Source organism: Ceratotherium simum, chromosome 26, assembly GCF_057802395.1.
Source record: "Ceratotherium simum simum isolate JZ-2026a chromosome 26, ASM5780239v1, whole genome shotgun sequence".
In the NCBI taxonomy this organism is placed as follows: Eukaryota; Metazoa; Chordata; class Mammalia; order Perissodactyla; family Rhinocerotidae; genus Ceratotherium; species Ceratotherium simum.
Window position 1 is genome coordinate 38,612,180 of NC_141925.1, and position 9,378 is coordinate 38,621,557.

Sequence of the window (9,378 nt, forward strand, 5' to 3'; positions counted from 1 at the left end):
CAGGGAGGCCTCTTCCCGGGACAGGACCCCTGCGCAGTGAGCCCTCCAGGCCGACTCCCTTTTCACATCGAAACGGCTTCACGCGCCCCTGAACGCTCCCTTCAAAAAGCTCATTTCAGTTTTTCCTTACGGTGTTTGTAATGACCGCGGGCGGTGTCTGCGCGTAGAGCTGAGCCTGAAATGGAGTTGACCACCCGCTTGGGCTGCTGCTCCCGAGCAATTGGAGTCAGGAGACCAGCCCTTGAGCCAGGGTCTGTAACTCCCACCCTCCGGGGATGACCTTCATCGGTGGGATCTGGGCCCCAGCGGCGGCGCAGGGATCAGGTCTTCCGGGCCCGACGTGTCCGGCCCTCCGCGGGGCGAGGATCGGGCGCGGGGCCCATAGTCACCCGCTGACTTCACCCGGGAATCTGTAAGTTTCACTGGGCTGATTTGCTTGAACTCAGCGGGTGGCAAGTCCGGTCCGAGGGCCTGATCTAAGTTCGCATCCAGGAGGGGAGAGCCAGCTGGGCGGGCGGCTCCTGGGAGGCGGGTGGCAAGAGCGCACGTGTCCGGGCTCCCGGGGCTGCCGGCGCTGTCGGTCAGGGGCTGGGGACCCGCGGGGATCGCCGCCGCAGGGCCGCACACCAGCACGCAGCACGCGGGAAGGAGCGGCCGGGGACACACTGCGTCCCCTCCTCCTTCTCCCCTCCCCCACGTCCGTCCCGGGGCACGGGCCGGAGACGCCGGCGCCGCCCGAGCCCGGCGCGCCCACATCCGGAGCCTGGAAGGGCCCAGAGAGAGGCCGAGGGGAGCGCCGAGATGACCCCCCCCTCAGGCGGAGGGAAGGGCTGAGGGGGTACAAGCTATGACTTTATACGTGCAAATGCCAAGATGGGGGAGGGGAGGCCAGATTATTCCAGAGATGCTTGTATTTCCCACGACAGCATCAGCTGCACGTGCGTTCCCGCGTGAGCACTGTCAATGCATTTTCAGAACCGAGCGACCGTGATGGGAAACTAACCATGAGGTAAGAACTGTATTTGTACCTCAAAGCTCTGCGCTCTTCCTGGTGGGATGTCTCGGGACTGTTCCCGACAATGTCACTTCATAGCTCCTTTACGAACCGTCGGGCAGAGTTGGCACTGAGCAGCGAGATGTGGGAAATTGATGAAAATTTCTGTCTATAGCAGAGTGAGTCCCCTGTTCTGCCATACTGCTTGTACAAATACCCCAGCTTTAAGAGGAGGAACAGTTTTAAAAGAGAGAATCTCCACTGATGTAATGGAGGGGTCTGAAATTTTCACCTCCGAGGGTGACCCAGGATAACCGGCCAACCCAAGATGTGAGGGAGCTTGTTCACTGGAGAGTCTTCATAACCAGACAATAAAGGAAAAGCAGGGAGGGCTCTCCCAGGGCTGTCCCTTCTTAGATGACTCGCTTTGGGCCGCTGTGTATCACCATGAATTCGAAATTACCCACACACCAAATGGGCCATCAACATTATCCACTGTCAAAAGGAAATCTGGACTTTGTAAGGAGAGACTTTACTGGAAAAGACCATTGCAATAGGAAAAACATTCTGACCTTGGGACCTGCAAGCACCTCAAAATCAATCAGACAAAGGGTTTTCTTTTATAGGGAGGGGTGAGCAGGGCTAATAGGAGCTCTTCGAGGGAGGCGGGCAATGGGTAGGGGTGAAGAGACTGCATGGCCAGGGAGTACTGACAGGACACGTTTCTCTGAATGAGCTTGTCCAGGGGGAGGCTCAGCACTTTACGGCTTTGGCACTTGTAGGGCGTGTGCAAGCCATAGTTTAGGGGCATGTGGGGAGGAGAGAAGCCTGACTAGTCTGGTCAAGCCAGACTAATAGTAGATTAGATCTACTAATAGCAGATTCACATGCAGTTGTAAGACATAATACAGAGAGGTCCCATGTATCCTTTACTCATTTCCCCCTGGAGCAACATCTTGAAAAACTGTGATAGCATACCACAACCAGTATATTGACATTGATAATATTGAGATACGGAACATTTCATCATCACAAGGATCCCTCGTGTCGATCTGTTTTTGGTAGCCATACCCATTTCCCTCCTGCCGCCATCCACACTGCCCCTGGCAACCACTAATCTGTTCTTCTTTGCCATAATTTTTATTATTTCAAGAATGTTGTATAAAGGGAATAATACACTATGTAACCAATTCGAGATTGGCTTTTTGTTTTTCGTTCACCATAATTCTCTGGAGAGTCTTCCAAGTTGTCGCGGTGTATCAATAGTTCATTTTTTCCCCCATTGTTGAGTAGTATTCCGTGGTATGGATGCACCACAGTTTGTTTAACCATCACCCATTGAAAGATAGCTGAGTCGTTTCCCGGTTTGGGTTATTATGAATAAAACTGCTGTAAACAATTGTATACAGGTTTTTGTGTGAAAGTAAGTTTTCATTTGTCTGGAATAAAATTGCTGGATTCTGTGGTAGTTACATGTTTTAATTTTTTTTTTTTCCTTTGAAGAAACTACCAAACTGTTCCCCAGAGTGGCTGTACCATTTTACCTTCCTATCAGCAATCTATGAGTGATCCAGTTGCTCTGCATCCCTGCCAGCATTTGGAGCTGTCACTTTCTTTTTAGCCATTCTGATAGGTTTATAGTGATATCTCAACCACATAAGTGATGTTATGACTATACACTGCTGTCACCAGAGGGTCTCCTGCTGTGAGGGATTTCCCCTTCTCTTGCGACCTATCAAATCACTGCCCATACAAAGTTCAGTGTGTGCTGTTGCCAGCTTGTGGTCATGTCTTTTTCCTTGATCAGCCTCCAAATCCTTGAATTTACCCCATTATGATGAATCTAAGGATCAGTGTCCAGATTAAGCAAATACCCAGATGTGGAAATGTCTGGCGATCTCACCTCACCTAATAAAGGCTCTTCACTTTCTGGAATCTTAGTGCATCCGGTCCTCTTCACTTCCACAAGCTTTTGGTCTTTTAAAGCACGCAATTTCTTAACGTGTCCTTTTTCTCTAGTCGTTGTCATGCCTTTACTTAATAACCTTACCTGGAAGCAGAAGTACCAGCAATTTCTTCCGGCTTTATTGAGATACGATTGACATATAACACTGTGTAAGTTTAAGGTGTACAACGTGATGATTTGATACACGTGTGTATTGTGACATGCTCACTGCAATAGGGTTAGTTAACACCTCCATCATCCAGCAATTTTGCTAGCACCGAGTGCCAGCCTCTTTCTCCTCAGCGCAGAAAGCCTCTTCTTTCTGTTTGGACTCTTCTCCCACCCTGAAATTGGCAAATGCCCCAGGGAGAAGCCAGTGTGAGCCAGGCACTCACGTCTGCGCAATTCCCTTTTTTCAGGGATCGTAGCTCCCCAAGTCCTATCTGCACTGGCTTCTGCCCAGTGTCTTAAAACAGTGTTTTGTGTGCTTTGTTGAGCTTCATAGCTGATTTTGGTGGGTCGGGCCAACTCAAGCTGCTCAAGACAATTGGAACGTGAAATTCTTTTGCCCTGAAATGTTTTAAACCAAAGAGTTTTTCTTTTTCTTCATTTTTATGTAGAGAAACACTTAAACAGGAATTTCAACGGCAATAATAATTCTTCCAGCAAGCACTCTCCATAATTTACTATTAGAAGTCACATAAAACCCTTGATGTGTTCTACTCAGATCCTAGTTAAAACATGCATTTAATTTTAACTTTTGCTGCTGAGTTTGTATCAGGCACATCTTATGCACCACTTCAGATTCTCTTGGCTTCCCGTCTCTCTGGTTGCACACTTCACTGTAGCAACTAGCTCTGCAGAGCTGTCACGCACATTATGCAGTTGCAATCCAAGAGCACCCCTCATTTTGTCCTGTGCTACATGCCTCTCCCCTCCCAGGTCTGGACCTCCAGGTTGATGCTGAGGAGAGAAATTCCCCATGATCAAAGCCCACATATGCACGACCAGGTTCCTCTTTGTGTGTCAGTGTGTTTGTGGAGAGCGTGTGTGTGTGATCACAGGGCGTATGGTCATTGTGGGATGTTTGAGGTTCTGTGCTGAGGATGGATAGTCAGGATGTGTGTGTGTGTAGTCAGAGGATGTTTCAGATCTTGCGATATCGGGAGGAATCGGGTGAGTGTAGGTGTTGTCAGCGTTTGCTTGTGTTCAAGGGTGTGTGGTCACTGCGAGCTACGTGTGTGTGGTCAGGATATGTTCAGAGGGTGAGGGCGGAGAGAGCATTGTCCGGCTGCTACCTGTTCAACACTCCTCACCTCTGGTGCACCACTGAGTCAGTAAAGGCACGAAGGGGATCTCAGGGTCCTGAGGAAGGAGCAGGGAGGTCAGAGCTGCAGGATCTGCTAGGGCTCGGGAGATGGGAGAGACCTGGATCCCGACCAGTGAGAGAAACAGGAATTCAGGGTCTGAAGGCTGGGGGACCTGCAGGCCTCGGTGATTACAGGTCTGTATGGGAGAATGATTGAGGTGTTTGGTCAAGAGATTAAATGGGGGATGGGAGGTTGAGTTACAGGGCTCTGGCATGGGTGTCTGATCCACTTGGGGAGTGGAGATCAATGCAGTCTGTGATTTTGGTGTTTTTCCAGGGTCAGTGATTGTGGTTGAGTGGGGTCAGCTGTTTGTGTGCCTTTGTGGGGTCAGTGATGGGTGGTGCCTGTTAAGCAGAGATTGGGCATGTGCGGGGTGAAAGCAGACGTCCTTGTCTTGTTCCTATATTAGGAGAACAAACTTCCCCTCAATGATCAGAATCTCCTCCAGTGGGGGAGAAGGTCCTGCAGTGAGTGGCTCATGGAGCCCCACTGGTTCCCACTGCCCCTGACTCACGGCCTAGGGGAGCATCCAGCAGAACCTCCTGGAGGAATCGCATCTTGTTTTTTAAAGTAAACATGTAATAAGTTCCCAGAAAACCCCTAAAAAATGATCGCAAAGTCTTCAAGGCCCATAGGAACTGCCAACCTGAGGGAAAATGTGCAGTTTTTCATGTGAGCTATGAAAAACCTATAGCCCACATCATACATTATGGTGAAAGACTGGATGCGTTCTCCCTACAATCAGGAAAGGGCAAGGATGTCTGCTCGCTGCCACCTGGGCATCAAGGTCGAGTCTGAGCTCTTGGGGTCGGACAAGGGTTGGGCTGTGGATCTGGAGGTCTCTGCTTCAAGGACATTTTGGGTCAGGGTGTATGTTTTAAATCTGAGCGATATTCAGCTTTCTTCATTTCCATCCTAATAAACCTTCCAACAGTGTCCCCACGGGTGCAGGTGCGAAGCTGCTTCGCGAATGACAGCCCGGCCTCTCCAGAGGGACGCGCCCAGGGAAGTATTGTGATTTTGTTTGACTAAAAATGCAAGGTTTTTGTGTGTGTGTGTGAGAGAGAAGGATTAGCCCTGAGCTAATGTCTGTTGCCAATCCTCCTCTTGTTGGGGAAGATTGGCGCTGGGCTAACATCAGTTCCCATCTTCCTCTACTTTTTACGTAGGATGCCTGCCCCAGGGTGGCTTGATAAGTGGTGCGCATGTCCGCGCCCGGGATGCGACCCTGGGAACCCCGGGCCGCTGCTGAAGGGGAGCGCGCGACCTTGACCACTACGCCACCAGGCTGGCCCCTAAAACCGCAGTTTTTGAGACATCAAGTGTAGCAGTTTTCTTTTGGGATTGGTGACAGAAAGTTTCTTGTTTCAACACATTCACCTTTCTTTTCCCCCTGTTAATGTGAGACTATTTGAGAACAAAAGAAAAGCGCGTCTCTGCGACCTAGACCCGCGAACCTTCAGTGCCGGCGAAGAGCGGTCCGCGTGGGAGGAGCCCGGACCCCAATCCCGACACAAACGCCCCCAGCTGATCCCACCCTGCGAGGGCGTCTGCCTTAGGGGTCTTCCTGGGGGAATAGACAGCGGCCCTTTTCTTCAGCCCTCTCCACACGCCTCGGTTCGAGCTTCGGGACAATTCCTCGTTTCAGGCACGGAAACGATCTCCACGTCTGTGTCCAGAAGGCGCTCACTTGACTGTTCTAATATTTTAAAATCCCCTCTCATTAAAAAGAATATGTATTTATATATTCTACTAGGGCATATATCTATAGATCCTTTACATCCCGTAACTCTATATCTCCAACATAAAGGGAAACTAGTATCACTTGCTATATTTGAAAAATGAAATACGTTATTGAAACAACAAAGCACACTTCATCCCGTTGCAACTTGACGTGGCGCCGTCCGAGCTGCGAGAAATGCTGGGAGGGCGAAGGCTGGTTCTTCAGCCGCTGCAGCAAATTCCCTGCAGCGTCTGCGATGGAAGCTTTGCTGCGGGTGCTCTTGTATAAATGACGTGGGACCTCCTAAATGTCTTCCGGGAGGCCTGGATATGGGGGGCAGGTGGGGGGGGGCGGCTAATGCCTGTGCCAAAAACCAGCCTAGAACCAGAGACCTTCAAGCCTTCAGTCTAAAGCGTTCCCAACCGGGCTAGTCTGCCTGTCAGCGTGGGGCTGTGACACACAAGGAAATGTCTCAACTAGTCTTTGTTCCCAACTCAAAACCATCGTTCTGTTCTGCATGTCCTAAAACTCCAAAATGGAAGGTTTCCAGCCACCCCAGCAAAGATAGAGAGAGGCCTTGGCACCTCAGGAGGTGTGTATGGTGCCCAAGTCCGGGACAACCCGCCGTTAGGTGACTCCTGCGTCCAGAATCTCCCTGATGCCAGCTCCTCCGCATTCTGCTCAGCGCAGTGAACAGAGCGCTGAATCCTGTTATCCAATTTACAATCCAATTTCCAATTTCCAGTACTGAAATCCTGTTGTCCACGGTCACGCTCGACCTTCCGACCACAAAGCATTAATCTCCCTCCTGACCCCTTTCTTTAACCTGAAAGATCACATCAGGTGGCAAGACATATAGAGCCCAGTGTTTGCAGGCTCTCAACACTCATTGTAGTGTTTTTGTTGCCATTGTTTTGTCTTTGTTTTTTTGTATCCGATGAGATTTCTACAAGGAGTGTTATTTTTTAAAGCAAAACAAAACCAAAAACAAAACAAAAACTTCTAAGTACTTTTTAAAGGAGGAAATAGCTTTCCTCTGTAGGTATGACCCACGTACAAATCCTCGTGCTGCTCCGTGTGCAGAAGGACTGGGGAGAGGAGAACCCAGATCCCTGACGACCCCACCCCAGCTTTCCCTGTGAGCCGTGCCTCGCATTTGCCACAGTCGCTCCCCAAACCTTGCTCCCTAAGGCCTCCTCAGGGAGGTGGCTTTCCCAGGAGGCGAGTATTCCCTGCGCCCTCAGCTTCTCACCTGCTTCATTGACATTTACATCCCACTGTGAATAGCCCCGTTATAAAAGGGACCAAGAGCTCACAGTCAGTCCCAGGCCAAAATGAGGGCAGGGTAAGAAACAAATACTGGACGCTGTACCCGACAACCGCTGAAACTCCCCTTCTAAAGCACAAAAAAGACGCCAGCTTCCAAGACCTCGTGGCGCAACGGTAGCGCGTCTGACTCCAGATCAGAAGGTTGCGTGTTCAAATCACGTCGGGGTCAAGGTCGTGACTTCCATCTTTAGCAACCAGCACAAATTTTTTCCGCCAGCTCCCAACCTCAGACTTTCTCTGACCTTTTCTTTAGTCCAAAGGGACTTGTGAACAACTCAATAACGGACAGGCACTTAAGCTGAAGGGTAAGGATGACAGAGAAGGGAAGAAAAGCCCACATGAGCCGAAATTTAGGTCGTTCTGTTCGTTTCCTTATCAAGACCATGCTTCAGATAGGACATTAAAACAGGGCATGAGGAGACTTTGTTAACGAATTCATTCTGTCAAAGCGGTTTTATTGGGTCCCCAGACGCGTCTGGCACAGTCTCCCTGGGTTGATATTTGTGTCACCTTGATGAAAAATTCAATTTCCCAATTCTTTCCCCCTCCCTCCACCCCTCTCCGTCTCTCTCTCTCTCTCTCTCTCTCTCTCACACACACACACACACACACACACACACACACAAATACAGAAACACATATTTTTCATGGTTTGAGCTTCCTTTGTCAAAAGCCCCTGAACATTGTGGTTAAAGGGAAAATACTGTGAAGCTGATTCACAATTCATGTTGAGGATGCAGTCCTTGAACTCTCTGCGAGTGGAAAATTATCTTGGCGTTTACCACCTTTTTACCTAGGATTCATCTAAATGCGGCTCTCCGATAGGGCTATGAAACCACCAAGTTCCAGATACGAGCCAGTTGTCGTGACCTGAGAGCAAGGAAAAACCGACATTAGCGGAAATGGAGATCATTGCGGATTCATCAGGATCAAGCTTTCACTGCGCCAGCCCCACTCCCTCTTCAGTTTCCAGTCTGTCCTTTGCTGAGCCGAAAGAAATAATAAAAAGCCTCCTCTAGGTACGGTTTTTAAAGGGCCGTGATTGATGAAATCTTCAAATTGATAGTGTAGCACTTGCTTTGACGTCCAAGTGATTTGAACACCCAACCTTCTGATCCAAAGTCAGACGTGCTACCAGTTATGCCACGAAGTCACAAACACCAACTCTTTTTGTGTATGTAACGTGCTGATTTCCTCATTTCTCAGTTGCCAAAGTTCAGTATTTGCTATCCGTGAGTCCAGACAGTTTTGACACAGAATGAATTCGTTAACAAAGTCTCCTCATGCCCTGTTTTAATGTCCTATCTGAAGCATGGTCTTGATAAGGAAACGAACAGAACGACCTAAATTTCGGCTCATGTGGGCTTTTCTTCCCTTCTCTGTCATCCTTACCCTTCAGCTTAAGTGCCTGTCCGTTATTGAGTTGTTCACAAGTCCCTTTGGACTAAAGAAAAGGTCAGAGAAAGTCTGAGGTTGGGAGCTGGCGGAAAAAATTTGTGCTGGTTGCTAAAGATGGAAGTCACGACCTTGACCCCGACGTGATTTGAACACGCAACCTTCTGATCTGGAGTCAGACGCGCTACCGTTGCGCCACGAGGTCTTGGAAGCTGGCGTCTTTTTTGTGCTTTAGAAGGGGAGTTTCAGCGGTTGTCGGGTACAGCGTCCAGTATTTGTTTCTTACCCTGCCCTCATTTTGGCCTGGGACTGACTGTGAGCTCTTGGTCCCTTTTATAACGGGGCTATTCACAGTGGGATGTAAATGTCAATGAAGCAGGTGAGAAGCTGAGGGCGCAGGGAATCCCCCCCCCCCCCCCCCCCCCCCCCCCCCCCCCCGGGAAAGCCACCTCCCTGAGGAGGCCTTAGGGAGCAAGGTTTGGGGAGCGACTGTGGCAAATGCGAGGCACGGCTCACAGGGAAAGCTGGGGTGGGGTCGTCAGGGATCTGGGTTCTCCTCTCCCCAGTCCTTCTGCACACGGAGCAGCACGAGGATTTGTACGTGGGTCATACCTACAGAGGA

General features: G+C 49.8%; 2 non-coding genes across 2 annotated transcripts; one reads left to right on the forward strand and one right to left on the reverse strand.

The window, feature by feature from the left end:
• The first annotated feature begins 7,458 nt into the window (after positions 1–7,458).
• On the forward strand, positions 7,459–7,530 carry TRNAW-CCA (transfer RNA tryptophan (anticodon CCA)). Its single transcript has one exon. It is a non-coding gene; the product is annotated as a tRNA-Trp (tRNA).
• A 1,359-nt stretch (positions 7,531–8,889) lies between these two features.
• TRNAW-CCA (transfer RNA tryptophan (anticodon CCA)) lies at positions 8,890–8,961 on the reverse strand. The gene has a single exon. It is a non-coding gene; the product is annotated as a tRNA-Trp (tRNA).
• Between the last annotated feature and the right edge of the window lie 417 nt (positions 8,962–9,378).